This window comes from Bos taurus, chromosome 11 (genome assembly GCF_002263795.3).
Source record: "Bos taurus isolate L1 Dominette 01449 registration number 42190680 breed Hereford chromosome 11, ARS-UCD2.0, whole genome shotgun sequence".
Lineage (NCBI taxonomy): Eukaryota > Metazoa > Chordata > Mammalia > Artiodactyla > Bovidae > Bos > Bos taurus.
Genome location: NC_037338.1, coordinates 89,038,163 through 89,057,588, shown reverse-complemented (window position 1 = coordinate 89,057,588; position 19,426 = coordinate 89,038,163). Strand labels below are relative to the sequence as shown.

Here is a 19,426-nt window from a genome sequence, read left to right as displayed (position 1 = left end):
CCAGGCAAGAGTACTGGACTGGGTTGCCATTTCCTTCTCCAGGGGATCTTCCTGACCCAGAGATTGAACCCAGGTCTCCCACACTGCAGGCTGATGCTTTACCATCTGAGCCACCACGGAAGTCCATCTCTTTCCAGGTAGACGTTTAATGAATTTCCATTTTACTCAAAGTTAGAACTTAAAGCAATATTCAGTTTGCAGTGAAGGCTATAAATCACAATTTGTAATGCATTCTACAATGAATTATTCTTTAATAAGCTACTTTGCTCACATTTGCACTCTGGGAAAGGAAATGAGGCTTGATGGATGAGGGTGGAGGGCCGGCTTGGGGGCCAGACCTTGGCAAGGCGTGTCCCTACCCTTTCCACACTTGACCTTGCCGTCATTCTGTAGGGCTGTGTGTCACCGGGAAGTCACTTGGGACCTTGCAATCTGGAGGCTGGGCTCGCTCCCGCACCTTTTTGCAGACATTTCTGGGGCTCTGTGTTTGCCGTGTGCTCGGCGAGCAGCCTGGGAGCAGCAAACATGTTGAGAAAACTTGAGCGGCTGGTCTTTTCTATTTAAGGGAATCTCAAAGCACACGCCATAAATTATCCTCTCCTCGGTTTCTTACTCACACGAGGAGTCCTGAGCCAACCCTGGCCGTAGCTGGTGGCAGCGCTGGTACACAGACGGGGCCAGGACGGCCACCCGCCCAGCGTGGGGCTTGCCGGCGCTCTGCAACCTCCTCCACCTGTGTGGTGGATGGCACGTGGATCTCAAACACTTTTTAAAAAATAAAAGCATATTTAGAGTTTCCAGGATATCAAATTTTGCATTTCCCTCCAATCTCCCCAGGTCCAGTTCTCTACAAAGAGCTATTTACCTTTATTCTTCATATCTCTGCCTCTGGACAAGTGCCCACAAACAGTCCTTTAGAGGATTTTATTATTTTTGGGGAAAAAAAAAAGAATGCAAACAATTTTTAAGCAAACAGAGAATTCGTCTCGCTCCGACATCTCTCATCTGCACCCTGGAGTGCTTGGGGTTAATATCTCATGAAGCCACAAAACAGCCACCCCCGGGGTGTGCTGACCCTTCCAGATCTCCCCCTCCTCCCAGGAAAGACCCTTCCAGAACCCCATGGGGCACGGGATCCCACAGAGTTCTTTTCCTGACCTTCGGCTTTCTTTCCCATTGGCCAAAGCTTCCCCCACACAAATAGCTGCATCTTAAGAATAGAACAAAATTCTTGTCCTCGGCTTGACACACTAAACTACTGGCAGGGATGTATTCTCGGGGCAGCTTTTTAAAGTCTGTCTGCAAACAGCACCAAGATTAAAGGCGGCTCCGGAGTGGGGATGAAGCAGTTCTGCAGCCCGAGAGGACCACAGCCTGGGCTGCTCACACGTCAGGAGGTCTAGACAGTGGCCCTTCTAATTCTGGAAGCGCAGGCAATAGGCTAAGCCAACGAACGGGAAGATGGCAGCCCCATCTATTGTGGACACAACTGAGTAAGTGAGATATATTTATGAATTCAAGACTGCTTAGTCATTCAGTAAAATCAGAATTAAAAAATCCCAGCCAGAAATAGTCCTATAATTTCTCCTTTTAAGTTACGGGGTTTTATATAACGTATACGAATGAAATCTGTCTTACAAAGCGAGAAGAGATTCTATGCATTTAATTAGCAAAAGCACTTTGTCGTGGATCAGACACAGAGAGACGGGGGTCTACTTTTGGAGGTCGGTGTCCCGAGGTGCCTCACGCGTGATCCTGTTGCTGACTTCATTAGAATTTAGGGATACTTCTGTCTTGGCCTGACATCATTTCCAGATGCATCCTGGGTGTGATTTAAAAATGGTTAAGGAGAACGGCTTTCCTGCCCACACTTGTGCTCATGGTGACAGCACATATGTTAACTCTTTCCAGTTTTAGACGAGAGTAGGTGAACTTGTACTTACTGCTGGCCAGAGTCTGTGAATTTTTTTTAGCAATTGATCCAAGAATTATCTTCTTAGAGTTGCACGATACTTCTGCAGGTAGGAAGAGTACCAGTCTATAATTTTACACCCAACGAGAATTTTTACCTTAAAATAAAAATCATCATTGTGAATATACGATGGAATATTATGCAGCCAATAAAATGAGGTTTATAAAAGGAGGTGTGTCAATTTATATTTTAAATGTTAAGAAAAAATTGAATATATAAAGCAATAGGAAAATGCAAAATATTCTATAAATATACACACTTGAAATTATTTTATATATAAAGAACTGTATAATTTTTATGTGAAATTATATGTGTATATTTCTAACTATCTAACTATACATATAAACAGTGACTATGTCTACTAGGAAAACCAGGGTTACTTTTACTTTTAAATATGTTTAAAAGTAAATTTATATGTATAAAAATATGTTCTTATAGTTTCTGAATTTTTATAAGGATATCTTATTTTTTAAACAACAAAAAGATCTCATTTCAAATAAAATATATTTATCTCTGATATCTCACTTTCAATAAAGAAACAAAGCAAAATTGCCCGGTCCTCTAATTCTCAGGATTTTTTTTTTTTCCAAATAGCAATCCACAGCGAACAGAAGGGAGAGCTATTTCCCAAGAGGCTTGAAATGCTTTCTTCCCCATGACTTATGACTTTTAAAATTACACTACAAAATATAGCGCCTGGAGGCAGAGACAATGGAAGCTTCCATGGCCATTAAAATAAAATTTTCCTTCTCCACATTCTACTATATTTTAGTACATTAAAAGCACCTACTATAAATTAATTGATGTTGAAAAGTGAAGTCTCAGCGAATCCAACATAAAATCAATACTGATAGGCGCCTCTCAGGAGCTCTGCGCCTGGGAAAGTGAAGGTGTAAATATGCAGAAGTGGGCACCCATGTCTAAGGGCCTGCTTGCTATAATACATCATTTTTGCTCTTGATTTTTTTTAAATCAAATCGATGCTGGAGAAGACTCTTGAGAGTCCCTTGGACAGTAAAGAGATCAAACCAGTCAACCCTAAAGGAAATCAACCCTGACCATTCATTGGAAGGACTGATGCTGAAGCTCTAATACTTTGGCCACCTGACACAAAGAGCCAACCCATTGGAAAAGACCCTGCAGCTGGCAAAGATTGAAGGCAAAAGGAGAAGGGGATGACAGAGGATGAAATGGTTAGATAGCATCACTGACTGAATAGACATGAGTTTGCGCAAACTCCAGGAGATTGTGGAGGACAGAAGAGCCTGGCATGCTGCAATCCATGCGGTCATAGAGTTGGACTTGACAAGGACTGAACAGCAACAACATTTCTTTACTTTAGAAGGTAGATGTTCCCTAAGGATCTGAACAAATTAACTAGTTGCATCAAATGTACACATCTTGGCTTAACCCCAGCTCCTCTTGCTTGTTTTCCCTGGTTTCCGGATAACAGCCTCAAATCTGTGACCTGTGTGTGTTCTTTCGTTTTGCTTTTCGTTCTTGGGAAAGTGTCCCAGACGCAAAGTACAGCCTACAGTATAGCCCAGCCTGCAGAATCTGACCCACTGTCCTCTTGGTCCCCAGTTGTGATGGCTCGGGTTGCCACTCTGGCCTCTTCTGGCTGCATCTGTTGTAATTCACCATCAACTGGAAGGAAGGAAATTGAGACAGGAAGAAGGAACAATGAGCACACGCTGCAGTTTTCACAACACACCAGCAGTAATGTTGTAACATACAGCTCAACAGTGGAATTCAGTGGTTCTGAACGCTCAAGTACGGTGGAGAACAAGACCTGTACTTAGTGAAAAGTGAAGTGAAAGTGAAAGTCACTCAGTCGTGTCCGACTCTTTGCGACCCCATGGATTATACAATCCATAGAATTCTCTAGGCCATAACACTGGAGTAGGTAGCCGTTCCCTTCTCCAGGGGATCTTCCCAACCCAGGGATCAAACCCAGGTCTCCCACATTACGGGTGGATTCTTTACCAGCTGAGCCACAAGGGAAGCCCAAGAATACTGGAGGGATAACCTATTCCTTCTCCAGGAGATCTTCCTGACCCAGGAATCGAACCAGGGTCTCCTGCGTTGCGGGCTGAGTCATTACCAACTGAGCTATTGGGAAAGCCCCTGATCTGTACTTAAAGAGCTGGCAAATAGTCAACTTAGTGCACCCATGACCTTGAGCAACCTGGGTTCTCAATACTGACTTGTTGAATGAACAAACAAATAGAAGAACAAATGTGTAAATAAATGAGAGCAGATAGTTTTTGAGAAAAATCCAGGGGATTTTTTTCCTCATACGTTTTTTGACAAAGTTCTTTATATGTCTGTTGGGAAGTCTTTTTCTAATTTTTTTAAGTAAATGTCTTTTATTTCAAACCATGGGCCATAAAGAAACTTCAAATGGACCACTGAAAACCATATAGCCATAGAGTATTGATATCATTATATATAAAGTTTTCCCTCTTTTTAAAAGTATGTTACTTTCATTATAAAAATAATACCTATCTATGTAAAAAATTATTGGAAATGTAAAAAGAGAAAGAAAGAAGAAAAATCATCTTTGGGTACTTTGGTCCTTTTTTCTTCTTCTTCTTTTTTTTTTTTTGGTGTATAATGTTGTGTTGGGCTTCCCAAGTGGCACTAGTGGTAAAGAATCTACCTGTCAATTCAGGGGACACAAGAGATGCCAATTTCGATCCCTGGGTCGGGAAGACCCCTGGAGAAGGAAAATGGCAATCTACTCCAGTATTCTTGCCTGGAAAATTCCAAGGGCAGAGGAGCCTAGCAGGCTACAGTCCATGGGGTTGTGAAGAGACAGACATGACTGAGTGACTGAGCACACACACATAATGTTGTGTTAGTTTCTACTGTACAATAAAGTGAATCAGCCATGAAATTAAAAGACTCTTACTCCTTGGAAGGAAAGTTATGACCAACCTAGATAGCATGTTCAAAAGCAGAGATATTACTTTGCCAACAAAGGTCCGTCAAGTCAAGGCTATGGTTTTTCCAGTGGTCATGTATGGATGTGAGAGTTGGACTGTGAAGAAGGCTGAGCGCCAAAAAATTGATGCTTTTGAACTGTGGTGTTGGAGAAGACTCTTGAGAGTCTTTTGGACTGCAAGGAGATCCAACCAGTCCATTCTGAAGGAGATCAGCCCTAGGATTTCTTTGGAAGGAATGATGCTAAAGCTGAAACTCCAGTACTTTGGCCACCTCATGTGAAGAGTTGACTCATTGGAAAAGACTCTGATGCTGGGAGGGATTGGGGGCAGGAGGAGAAGGGGACGACAGAGGATGAGATGGCTGGATGGCATCACTGACTCGATGGAAGTGAGTCTCAGTGAACTCCGGGAGTTGGTGTTGGACAGGGAGGCCTGGCGTGCTGTGATTCATGGGGTTGCAAAGAGTTGGACACAACTGAGCGACTGATCTGATCTGATCTGATCCATATATCCCCTTCCTCTTGAGCCTCCCTACCATGGTACTTTCCTTTTAAAACCACACTGGGCTCACTGCTGTATATAATTTTGTAACTACTTCATCTTTTAATTTAACATTATATCTTTAACAAACCCAGTGACATTCAATGTACTTCAAGGACACATGTTACAATGTATTTAACTATTCTCCTGCTGGGCTTCCCTGGTGGCTCAGATGGTAAAACATCTGCCTGCAAAGAAAGAGACTCATGTCCCATCCCTTGGTTGGGAAGATTCCCTGGAGAAGGAAATGGCAACTCACTCCAGTATTCTTATCTGGAGAATTCTATGGACAAGGAGCCTGGCGGGATTCGCCTAGTCTTGGATATCTCTCTTAGTCTTGGATAGGTGTTTACCAACCTTTGGAGAAAATAAATAACATGGCATTAAGTGATCATAGAAATTTTATATTATACTATTAATTTAATATCACACAACATATAACTGAACATAATTTAATCTGAATTTAGTCTAGTTGATTTGGGACGTTTAGCAAGAATACCATAAATCCTGGTTGCAACCATTCCTTTTTTTATGAAAGGTACAGAGCAAAGAATTTCTGTGTCTCTATAGGAGGTTTTCTGAGAGACTGTATTCTTGTATTTAAGGGGCTTCCCTGGTGGCGCAGAGGTTAAAGCGTCTGCCTGCAATGTGGGAGACCTGGCTTCGATCCCTGGGTCGGGGAGATCCCCTGGAGAAGGAAATGGCAACCCACTCCAGTATTCTTGCCTGAAGAATCCCATGGACGGAGGAGCTTGGTGGGCTACAGTCCACGGGTCGCAAAGAGTTGGACACGACTTCACTTTCACTTTCACAGAGCGAGGATGAAGGATCTCCCCAGTGGTCCAGTTGGTAAGGAACTTGCCTGCCAACCTGGGAGTCATAAGAGATGCAGGTTGTATCCCTGGGTGGGAAAGATCCCTTGAAGAAGGAAATGGAAACCTGCTCCAGTATTCTTGCCTGGAAAATTCCACGGACAGAGGAGCCTGGTGGGCTACAGCCCATGGGGTCCTGAAGAGTTGGACACTACTATGTGACCGAGTGCATACCCACAGTTCAAAGAATGAACCAACCCCATGATAGTTCACCAGGGGTTTTGCTCAGATTCATTTTAATACATTAATTAAGGTATTAAAAATTCAACCTGACTCTTGTAGCACTGAGCTCATACTTTTCCTTCTTGCTCAAGAGACTTTAATAAATATTTTTTTGAAAAAGTGTAATGAAAACTAAGTAATGAACAGCATTGCCCCAGTTTGCTAGTCTAACAGCATAATAAAAAGAAACAACCTACAATATATTCATCACATAATGGAAGTGTGTCTAGTTCCTCTTGACCTCTCTAGTTAGACCTCTTCCTTTACAAACCATATAATATCAATCAAGGTAGACTATGCTTCTATATGTTAGTAAAAAAGAAAAACAGATCATTGTGTTTCAATTTAAAAAAGAAACAGATACAAAAGAAAAAGAACAAGACCAAAATAGCAGTGGATGACAAAGACAAGTTTAGTTCCTCTCCAAGGTAGCTGTCCTCCTGGAGTTAGCTGAGAACACCGGAATATTTTACTCTCTAGGCAGTCTAATGCCAACATGTACTCCTGCCATGGGGAGCAGAGAGGAGCAGGCTCAGAGCCATGCCCTAGTAATAGAACTGATCTGTGTCACCTCTTTCTGCAAACCCACCCTCAGCTTCTGGGAAGCAGAGTTCAATCCTCTAACCAGCTCTTGGGAGAACCAGACATCACTGAAAGCTTTTCATGCTTAATCCGTGGACATTCTAGAATCTTGCAGGAATCAACATCACCACTCAGTGTCTGTAGATTGTGGAATTTCCTTTTTTCTCTTGATACACAGGTCCTCTGCCTTCGCGTGCTCTCAGCTGTGTGTGTGTGTGTGTGTGTGTGTGTGTGTGTGTGTGTGTGTTTGTGCTTAGTCACTCAGTCTTGTCTGACTCTGTTGACCCAATGGATGGTAGCTCAACAGGCTCCCCTGTCCATGGATTCTCCAGGCAAGAATACTGGATTGAACCCGAGTCTCCTGTGTCTCCTGTATTGCAGGAGGATTCTATACCCACTGAGCCATCAGGGAAACCAAGCTCTCAGCTACACAGCTGCTCAAATACTCCTAATGTGGCCCAAATCAGGCTTTACAGTATTATAGTATGAACCCTGGTTAATAAGTTAATAAATCAAGTCCTAGAGACAGAGAGCTTGTTAATCAGTTAAGTTCTATGATATCTTGGTTGTGTGGCAACGGGTGTCTAGGAGGAGGTACCATAGTATGATAGGATGCAAATCACAGCCCTGCATCGCAATCAGGTGATGAACTTGGAAAGTGTGTTCCTTTACTAGGTATACATGGAACTAAGGTCATCTTACACCACAAAATGGAGACAACTATGACTCCCTGAATATTCACTGAAAGGACTGATGCTGAAGCTGAAGCTCCAATACTTTGGCCATCTGATGCCAAGAGCCCACTCATTGGAAAATACCCTGATGCTGGGAAAGATTGAAGGCAGGTGGAGAAGAGGGTGACAGAGGATGAGATGGTTAGATGGCATCACCGACTCAATGGTCATGAGTTTGAGCAGACTCTGGGAGATGGTAATGGACGGGGAAGCCTGGCGTGCTGTAGTCCATGGGGTGGTAAAGAATTGGACACGACTGAGGGATTGAACAACATCAACGACTGGTTCACTCTCAAGAATCCTTCTTTGGCTATGATTCCCAATATTCTCTGTGGACCACAGAGTTCCTCAAGGCGTGATAAAAATATATAATATGCTTAATAACAATAATAACACTTACATGTAACATTCTTAAAGGCCAGGCACTGTTTCAAGTGTATTACATGCAGCGTTCATTTACTCTTCACATCAACACTTGAGGTAAGTAATGCTGTTTGCCCCATTCTTTGGGTCATGCCAATGTCTTCCTGCCTTTGACCTTGCTTTGAAGACTGCTCAGTCTAGTGAAGTTTTAGCACTGCTCAAGAGGGCTAGTTAATTCAGATGCTATCCACTAAAGAAACTTGAACCCCTGAAATTTGACTCTCAGGTCTCCTGTCACTAACTGGAGTTCATGTCCTAGGAGGGCTAACTTGAACTTGAGGTTTCTTGGCAGACTTATGCACTGGAGCCTTCCTTTTCCAGGTGGGATCCGCCTTTGGTTTCACCTGAAAATTGAGGAGAACCACCTTTTGCCCTCTCTTGGAGCTGCTGGACTGTAGGCTTGGATAGAAGGAACAGCACACAAGACTGCCTCCCTAGGACAGGGTCTCAGGGCAGCCCCGTGTAAACGGAGGGTGACCACAAAAGTTCCCAGCTAATGGAGGACTCCAATAAGCCTCTCATTCGCTGGTTGACTTTCAACCCAAATTTTGCCAAGTGCATTCTTTTCCTCATAGACATGTGGAGCTATTGCCATCGGTAGCAAATCAACTTTTGATGAAATATGTAGGATAGCTAGAAGCCAAGCAGTGTAATTGAATTCACAAGTACTTGCCACAGGACTATAATTTAATGGAAGCATTATAATTTACTAAATACCATTACTGTGGCATCAGAGCCTATTCATCAAAAATGGAAAAGCTGTGTGCAGCAATTTTTCTTCACTGTTCATAGGGGCTTATTATTGGGTGCTTACCTCTAGACTAGAATGCATGCTACCTTTTTAGTTTCCACATTAGAGTATACTAAAAATAAGTCAAATCTGAGTCCCTCCAGATTTAGGACCTCCACATCCAGTTGGTTCCTCTACTCTGAAGTCCAGTTTCTAAATGTCTCCTTTAGCACGTCACCTTTGCCACATAGATGGCAGCTCTAAAAGAGCTTCTATTTGTATAAACCAGTAGACAATAAGAACTGGGTTTCCCTGGGGCTCCACAGTAAAGAATCTGCCTAGAGACCCAGGGTTGATCCCTAGGTGGGGAAGATCCCCTGGAGGAAGTCATGGCAACCCACTCCAGTATTCTTGCCTGGAGCATCCCATGGACTCAGGAGCCAGGCAGGTTACAGTCCTTGGGGTCTCAAAGAGTCACACATTACTGAAGCAACTTAGCATGCATGCACGCAGACAATAAAAATAATATATTGAGGTACCAATATGTTGTACCAAGTGTATAGGGCTGGATGCATTATATATACATGGAGGGGGAAGCAGGAGTCAAGGGTTGGGTGTGTGTGTTCTAGACAGAACAACAGTCCTACAAGGAAGACCTTATCTCTGTTTTAGAAGTACTGAGTTCAGAGCCATGCAAGATCATCCAGTTACAGGGATGGTGGAGGTGAGCCTGGGGCCCAGCTGTCTCTGACATGGAACTGCCTATTCCACCTTGGTCTACTTGGGCTGGCAGAGTGAAATGGCCCAACCTGGGGGACTTACAGCAGATGTCTTCCTAGCAGTTCTGCAGACTGAGGAGTCCAGGACCCAGGTGCGGCAGATCCTGGGTCTGCCGAGGGCCCTCTTCTTGGCACCAGATGGTTGCCTTCTTGCTGTTTCCTCGCCTGGTGGAGAAGTTCTGGTGCTTCCCCTGTCCTCCTACAGGTTCTAATCCCAACACAGTGCTCAATCCCATGGCCTCATCTAAACATACTCATCTCCTAATACCCTCACATTGCTCTTCCCAGGTGACTCAGTGGTAAAGAACCTGCCTGCCAAAGCAGGAAACACAGGAGGCCTGTGTTCGATCCCTGGGTCAGGAAGGTCCCCTGGAGGAGGGCATGGCAACCCCCTCCAGTGTTCTTGCCTGGAGAATCCCATGCACAGAGGAGCCTGGCAGGCTACACAGTCCATAGGGTCACAAAGAGTCGGACACGACTGAGCAGCTACACAACAATGGCAAGACAATACCCTCACATTAGGGGTCAGGGCTCCAACACACGAATTTTGGGGAAAACAGCCATTCAGTCCATAACGACCTGTTCCTGCGGGGCCTCCCCAACCCCAGGGTAGACAAACAGCTAGTGTTTCCCCAAAACACTGCACGAGGACCCACCCTAATGGGTGACTTCCTGCCTGCCTCCCTGATTGATGATGTACATGGTGGAGATCCATGAAGAAAACTGACAACTTGCTGAGAGCAGCCGGGTGTCTCATCCCTCTAACCGCCTGGAGAGGCACAAGCTTCTGCTTCCTCCGTCCCCAGGGAAGATGCTGAGGTTCCTCCAGGGGAGCCACTTACTATGAGGAGTAACTATTCTGAGTCAGTATCCCCATCTGTTAATATTTACATAGTGATGTACTCTTAAAACAGAACTGCCGAGATTTTGCATTTTAGAATTCATTTTAGAATTATGAGCATTCTAAGTACCTGCTCCTTGTTTTTGTTACCAGCTGAGCCTGACTTCCCCAGGAATCTTGCTTCCGAGGCCTGTGGAGAAGGATACTCTCCTCTTGCCCACGTTATTATCACGCTTTCCCACAACTCGCTTCTGCTTCCTCTTCTGACAAGTCTCAGCCTTGAAAAAATGCAGGCCTCATTCTTGGGGGCAAAGGTAGCACATTTTGAATAATGCTAATCTTGGAACAGTCAGAGCTCCACCAACATACTGGGTGTCCAAGGCAACGTGGGAAAACACAGGTGACCCCAGGGTTCCTGGGCCACCTCGACTCGGTATGAAAAATGAGGTCAAAAAGAAAAAAAACAGGGGGACTTTCGGGCTGCAAAATTTGTGTTGCTCCTCCTCCGTGAAGCAGGAATTATACCCCCTTCGAAAAATGTTCTCTGTTATTTCTGGAAGGCCTGAGAATGCCCTCTATGAGATTTGAAACAAATCCCATGGGCCACGGCCATTAGTTATCCTCATCTTCCTCTCTGGCACCAAGCAGCCTTGATGATAAAGCTGCTGAGGCCTGCCCAGGAAACTGCCCTGGGGTCACCAGGTCCCACAGTCCCTCCCAGCCAAGGCCCAGGGGTCAGGTACCACATGAGAGCCTCAGAAGGGGATGGTTTCAGAAATCCCTCAAATGCTGTGTCTGGATCCAGCATGTCCCCAGAAGAAGCAGTCATCACTCCCGCTACAGCCAGGAGAAGGTCCACATTTTCCATCCCATATTTTCTTCTCCAAACACCGTCCTCCCAGCATTCACAGACACCCGCTTCTTGCCACCCGGTTCACATCACTGATCTCAGCCTCACACCCCCAGAACACACATACTCTCCCAGCCTCACACTTGTGCTCTGGTTCTATTCAACTCACAGAGCAGCCAGGGTGCTTGTCTTTCAGAAGTCTCCCCGCTGTGGGTCTGTTGGGCTTCTGCTGCAATTCCATCACGCACATCACTGGGCACCTGGCCTAGGGCTGCCCCCGCTGCCTCTGCCAACAGGCTCCGGGCCAGCTGGCATCCCTGACATCCCGCACCAGGGGTGGTAGGACAGCCATGTCCACCTCAAGTCCCACGTGATCAGAGAGCTTCCAGAGCCAGGTGGCCCTGACTTCAGGGTCTGCTTACTCCACAGATAGCTCAGGAAAACCCCACAGGGTGTAACACGGTAGCATTTTCCACACAGACAACACAGCATCCTCGCTTCTCTCCTGCCCAGCTTCTGCTTTTCCAAGATCACGTGAGAAGGTCTGAGTAGCATGCACTGAGGCGGGGAGAAGGGGACCAGCCCAGTGAGCAGAGGCAGATTACAAGGACGCGCGGCGCGGTAGGAGCAAAGGTGAAGCGTAGAGGCGGAGTGTATGAGCATGACTTAAACCCTGGGCCCGGTGATGACTCCCCAGCCGTCAACAGTCACATTGCTCTACTTTTATGTCTTTGGTTTCCCCATCCATGCCTTGCTGGTGCTGGCCTCAGATGACTTTGATCCCACTAACTCTGACAGTCTAGGACCTTGAACCCCAATATAATATCTTTAGAATAACCAAGATAAAGCCATGGTTGGGAGTGGGGAGTAGAGATAATCTCATTTTTTAACAATGATGTTATGAAGGACACAACTGGCAACATCTAAAAGACCAAGGCCAGGGAAGAGTAGAGACCCAGATAAGGATTTAATCTTCTTTGTTTAGAAATTTTCTTTTATCTTAAAAAAAAACTACTGAAGTATAGTTGTGCACAATGTTGTGTCAGTTTCTTTTGTATTGCAAAGTGAATCAGTTATCCAGATGCATATATCCACTCTTACTTAGATTCTTTGCAAATGTACATCACTACAGAGAATTGAGTAGAGTTCCCTGTGCTATTCAGTATGTCCTTCTTCACTATATTATATATAGTAGTGTGTATGCTTGAATCCAGATAAAGACTCAAGCATAAATAGAGACTGAGTATGTGGAAAAAAGATGCCATTTCAATTCAGCAGAGAATAATTTTTTAACATGTAAATGATGTCAGACAAGTTCTTTGGCAAGTGGGAGAAGAATGCAGGGTCTTCAGCTCCTTTCTTATGTCAAAATGTTCCCAACAGAATCAAATATTAAAAAAAAAAAAACAAAAAACAGAAATAAAGCAATACAGTGAGTCCTTTACAGCCAAACCTTCAGGTTTCAAACTTTCAGAGATGTGGTCGTGAGTCCCCTCAGCGTCAGGCGTGAGTGAAACTGCAGCTCGTCCTCCATCTCCTGTTGCTGACAGCCCTTCAGCTCTACCATCTCCCCCTCCTCTCTCTCCTCCAGTCAGTAACGCCTCCAGTCGAGAAGAGTCAGTAACTCTTCTTGCCTGTTCGCTTGATGCCAGCCCCTGTGTGCCAGCTGTTGCACTGTACTTACTACTGCTCTGTGCAAGGTACTGTATCAAAGATTAAAAACTGTTTTCTTTATTTTGTGTGTTTGTTGTTATGCATTATTTGTGTGAAAAGTATTATAAACCTATTATAGTACAGTTCTATATACTGATTGTGTTAGTGGAACACCTGGGCTGACTTTGTTGGACTTAAGAACAAATTGGACTTACGAACATGCTCCTGGAACGGAACTCACTCAGATGTAAAGGAAACGAAATGAATTTCTTACTGTGAAAGAAATGCACACACCACAAATGTGAGTAATATCTTATAACCTTTAGGCAGAGAAGGATATTCTACATAAGCCTGAAAAATAAATACACCTAAAGGGAAAGCTGTATATTCAACTTCAAATACAGGTTTTCTGCAAATAAATATGTTTATACAGCAGGATAAAACAACAAACATTGTAAGACAAATGGCAAATGAGAAAGAGTGTGTTGAAGGCATATGTTAACAGTCAAAGAGCTGAAGTCTGTACCATACCCAGGCCTAAGTTCCAGGCAGACAGATCCAGGACTTGTTCACAGCATATTCTCCATGAGACGTACCCCCTGCAGTGTTTCAATGGATAACTCTGAAAACAAAACAAAGTTTGGAGAGAAAGAGGAGATTGTTCTTTAGACAAGGTCTGAACAGGCTGCCATGAGGGAATGGAGCCAGTGTGCTGTGCGTGAGAAGTGACTAGGAATTTCATAAACAGGATTGAAGGAAGGAGGGATGACGAGGTTGAGGAAAGAAGGGTGAGTAACAGGGCAGAATGGCTACATGACCATATAATAGCATTCAAAATTCATGGCATCATTAAAAAATTGACCAAAGACCTAACAGATACTTCACCAAAGAAGATATACAGATGGTATATAAATCTATGAAAAGATGCTCCACATCATATGACATGAAGAATATAAATCATACAGCAATGAGCTATCCCCACATACCTGTTAGCGTGGCCAAAATCCAGAGCTCTGACAACACAGCATGCTGGTAAGAATGTGAAGCAAACTGTCCTCCAAATGGGCTGCACAAAATTAGATGTTGTCTTACCATATGATCCAGCCATTGTGCTCCTTAATATTTACTCAAAGGAGCTGAAAACTTATATCCACCAAAAAACCTGCATGCAGATGATTATAGAAGCTCTATTCTTGATTGCCAAAACTTTCCAGTAGTCATGTATGGATGTGAGAGTTGGACTATAAAGAAAGCTGAGCGCTGAAGAATTGATGCTTTTGAACTGTGGTGTTGGTGAAGACTCTTGAGTGTCTCTTGGACTGCAAGAAGATCCAATCAGTCCATCCTAAAGGAAATCAGTCCTGAATATTCATTGGAAGGACTGATGCTAAAGCTGAAGCCCAATACTTTGGCCACCTGATGTGAAGAACTGACTCATTTGAAAAGACCCTGATGCTAGGAAAGATTGAAGGCAGGAGGAGAAGGGGACAACAGAGGATAAGATGGTTGGATGGCATCACCGACTCAATGGATGTGAGTTTGAGTAAACTCCAGGAGTTGGTGAAGGACAGGAAGGCCTGACATGCTGCAGTCCATGGGGTTGAAAAGAGTTGGACATGACTGAGAGACTGAATTGAACTGAACTGAACCAACCAGAATGACTCGGTGAGAAGATAAACCAACCCTGGCACACGCCAGTGGAATGTTATTAATCACTAAAGTGAAATGAGCTATCAAGCCATGGAAAGATATAGAGGAAACTTAATGCATATTACCAAGTGGAAAAGTCCTATCTGACAAGGTATATATGATATGATTCCAACTATGATGCAATTGACCCTTGAACAATGTGGATGATAGGAATACTGATCCTGCTGGCAATCCGCAGATAGCCTTATAGTCGGCCCTTTGTATCCGAGTCTCTGTATCTGCAGATTCAACCAACTCTGGAGCCTGTAGTATTGCCGTGAAAGTGAAAGCGTTAGTTGCTCACTTGTGTCCGACTCTTTGCGATCCCATGGACTATAGCCCACCAGGATCCTCTGTCCCTGGGATTCTCCAGACAAGAATACTGGAGTGAGTTGCCATTCCCTTCTCCAAGGGATCTTTCCAAACCAGGAATCAAGCTCAAACTTTTGCATTGTAGGTAGATTCTTTACCATCTGAGCCATGTATTGTAGTATTTATTGAAAAAGTCAGCCTGTATATGGATCTATGCAGTTCAAATCCACATTGTTCAAGGGTCAACCATATATGATATTCTGGAAAAGGCAAAACTGTGTAGATAAGAATATTGGTAGCTGTTGGTAAGGGTGTGGGGAACAGAATAAGCACAGCTCAGGATATTTTTAGGGAATGAAAATACTCTGTACGATACCAAAGTGATGTATAGATTTCATTATGCATTTGTCTAACCATAGCATGCACAACATCAAAAATGAATGCTCAGGTAAACTAGGGACTTCGGGTGATCATGATATATCAATGTAGGTTCATCCTTGGTAAAAAATGTACTAGTCTGCTGGCAGGTTTTCTCTGGTGCCCTGAAAAGCCAATTTTACAGCCATCTTCCATCACGGTTTAACTTTGGGCCAGATGCCAAACCCTAGGACATGAATAATTTAATGTGTATAAGGTAGAAACCTTTAGTAAGTAGTCAAGATTTAACGTGCATGAATTAACAGTTGTCTGTAGCTACTATAAATACACCATAAACAGCAGTAAGTTCTCTGATCATACACTCTTATTGTGGTCATGTCCACATTTTGAGAATATTCCTTTTATGTACTTCAAATGTTGTACCACTTGAGAAAGTCCTTTGTTATGAAATATTAATCTTTCTGCCTTTAATGACCGAGTATAGAATCAGTAAAACTAGAATGATTAGCCAAAAAGCAGTGTCAAATAAGAATTTCAGTACATCCACATTTTTTCTAATGAAACTTCTATCAGAAGTTAATTAATTTGTTGTAATAAAGTCCAGTATGTAACAAAAAAAAAATGTACTAGTCTGGTGAGTGTTGTTGATAACGGAGGGGGGGGGGCGGCTATACATGTGTGGGGACAGTGACTATATGGGCAATTTCTGCACCTTCCTCTAAACTTTGTTATGAGTCTAACACTGCTCCAAAAACAGTCTTTTAAGCAAATGAAATTAGAGGTGTCAGTCTACTTAACTTCAAGATTTTCTGTAGCTACAGTAATCAGGACTGTGTGGTATTGGTGGAGAGAGAGAGACTCTTAGACAAAAGGAACATAATACAGAACCCAAAAACAACCACACAACTGGTTTTTGAGAAAGATGCAAAAGCAAGTCAATGAAAGAGGGATAGTATTCTCAGCAAATGATACCGAAAAATTTAACAAACATATATTAAAAGAAAAAAGAACTGAGAACTTAACTTCACATCTTGGAGGCTGTGTTTGTGCTCAGTCGTGTCCATCTCTTTGCGACGCTCATGGACGGTAGCCCACCAGGCTCCTCAGTCCATGGGATTTTCCAGGCAAGAATACTAGAGTGGTTGCCATTTCCTACTCCAGGGGATCTTTCCAACCCAGGGATTGAACCCACATCTCCTGTCTCCTGCATTTGTAGGTGGATTCTTTACCACTAACGCCACCTGGGAAACCTCAAAAATAACTCAAAGCAGATAATGGAATTAAATGTAAAACACTAAAATTTTAAGGAAAAATAGGGGAAATATTTAGAATCTCAAGATAGGTAAAGAGTTCTTAGACTTGTATCCAAAAATAAAATCCATAAAAGAAGAAACTGATAATTTTGATTTGATCATAATTAAAAACTTTTGCCCTGCAAAAGACTCTGTTAAAAAATGAAAAGACAGGCTACAGAGAGGGATAAAATATTTGAAAATCACATAGTCACCAAAGGACTGCTTTCTAGAATGTATAAACAACTCTCAAAATTCAACAGTAAAGAAATAAATAGTCTAATTAGAAGATGTATAAGAGACATAAAAAGACATCTCACTGTAGAAGATATACAGATGGCAAATAAAGACATGCAAAGCTATTCAATGTTATTATCTGCTCATGAAATACAGGATAAAAGCATTCATCAGAATGATTAGAACTTTTTAAAAATGACAGCATCAATAGTGGCACAGATGTGGACAAACTGGATTATTCGTATGTCACTGGTGGCAGTGGAAAATGGTATAGCCACTCTGGAAAAGTCTGGAAGTTTCTCAAAAAACTAAACATGCAACTACCATATAACCATTTGCATTCCCAGGCATTAATCCCAGAAAAATACGAAAACTAAAGTTCACTTGAAACCTGTACATAAATGTTCATAGCAGTTTTATTCATAGTAGCCCAAATCTGGAAACAACCCAGATGCTCTTCAATGGCTTAAATAAACTGTGAAACATCCATACCAGGAAATACTACTCAACAGTAAAAAAGAACAAATTATTGATAGATGTCTCAACCTAGATGCATCTCTAGAAAATTATGCTAAGTGAAAGGAGAAAATTCCAAGAAGGTATTTACTGTATGATTCCATTTACATAACCTTTTGAAATGACGAAAACTATACAAATGAAGGGCAGATAGTATTGAATGGGGTAAAAAGGGGCATGGTTGGGAGTGAAATGGGTGTCCTGTGAAGGGTCACACAGCGTGGTGCTGCAACCATCTATATCCTGCTGTACTGATGTTAATATTATGATTGTGACACTGTCTTGTCATTTTGCAAAGTGTTGCCTTTGGGAGAAACTGGGTAGAGAACACATGAAATCCCTTTGCAAGTCAAGCTACATTTATTTCAAAATGAAAAAGGTTAATTAAAAAATAAACTGGAAATACAATTTAGTAAATATTTGAAATAAAATTAAATGAAAGATTAAAGAAAGAAAATATAGAACTGGTTGCAGTATGCATCCGAATACACAAAGAAATACACGTGAACTTATAAGAAGTTACAAAATAAAATACAGCAGCTTCTCAGGTGGCTTGGTGGTTAAGAATCCACCTGCAATGCAGGAGACACTGGAGACTTGGGTTCAATCCCTGATTCAGGAAGATCCTTTGAAGGAGGAAATGGCAACCCACTGCTGTATTCTTGCCTGAAAAAAAAATCCCATGGACAGAGGAGCCTTGTGTGTTGCAGTTCATGAGGTCTCAAGAGTCAGACATGTATGAGTGACTGAATACCCCAACAAAATATAATATATGGTTCCAGTAGAAAAGAGAAACAGCAAATCTCAAAATGATACCACCTGATACCAAGTAACTTCTGTGTGTGCTTAGTCACTCAGTTGTGTCTGACTCTTTGTGACCCCATGGACTGGAGCCCTCCAGACTCCTCTGTCCATGGGGATTCTCCAGGCAAGAATACTGGAGTGGGTTGCCATGTCCTCCAGGGGATCTTCCCAACCCAGGGATTAAACTCAGGTCTCCTACATTGAGGTGGATTCTTTACTGTCTGTGCTACCAGGGAAGCCCAAGAATACTGGAGTGGGTAGCGTATCCCTTCTCCAGGGAATCTTCCTGACCCAGGAATGGAACCAGGGTCTCCTGCATTGCAGGCAGATTCTTTACCAGCTGAACTGCTAAGGAAGTCCACCAACTAATTTAATGGCACACAAAAACAAAAACAGATCACTATTAAGAACACATTCAAACACCAAAATACAGCAAACAACATGACATTCACAATATATGGTGTCTATTAAAAATTTACCGGGCTTGTAAAAGAGCATAATTTTTCCATAACCAGAAGAAAAAAAAAATAGACAGATCCAGACATGACAGATATAAAGGAACTAACAAACTCACAAGTTAAAAAGCTAATATAATTTTATTCCAAGGGCTCACAAAGGTAGAGGAAAGCATGGTCATGATGAAAAGGGAAATTATTTAAGATGCAAAAAAAAAGGACCTAAATGAGGCTTTTAGAAATAAAAATTGTAAATTAAAAATAAAAGCACAGTATTAAAAGCAGATCAGAAGCTACATAAGAAAAGATAACTGAATTTTTAAAAATAGCAATGGAAACTATCCACAATAAAGGACAATGTAAGTGGAGCTATTGAAGGAGAGGAAAGAAAAAGAACAAAAAATATTTTTGTAGAAATATAAAGACTTCTTTTAATCAAATTGCTTGGGAATTATAAATTTACAGATCCTAAAATCTTAACAAACCCAAGCAAACTAAACGAAAAGGGATAACATATAAAGTCAAAATTTTCTGGAAATAAGCCATAAGAGATATCTCAAAAAAAAAAAGGTAAAAAAGATACAGTAAATAAAAAGG

General features: G+C 42.5%; 2 long non-coding RNA genes across 2 annotated transcripts in view; both read right to left on the bottom strand.

The window, feature by feature from the left end:
- Nucleotides 1-1,647: 1,647 nt before the first annotated feature.
- Nucleotides 1,648-2,262, bottom strand: LOC132346626 (uncharacterized). The gene is made up of 2 exons (XR_009496537.1): nt 1,944-2,262; nt 1,648-1,822 (listed from the first exon to the last, which is right to left on the bottom strand). It is a non-coding gene; the product is annotated as an uncharacterized lncRNA (long non-coding RNA).
- Nucleotides 2,263-3,282: 1,020 nt separating this feature from the next.
- The window catches only part of LOC112448884 (uncharacterized), an 82,768-nt gene continuing 66,624 nt past the window's right edge, over nt 3,283-19,426 (bottom strand). The window contains exon 4 of the long non-coding RNA XR_009496536.1: nt 3,283-3,619. This is a non-coding gene — a long non-coding RNA (uncharacterized lncRNA). The remainder of the gene's footprint in view (nt 3,620-19,426) is intronic.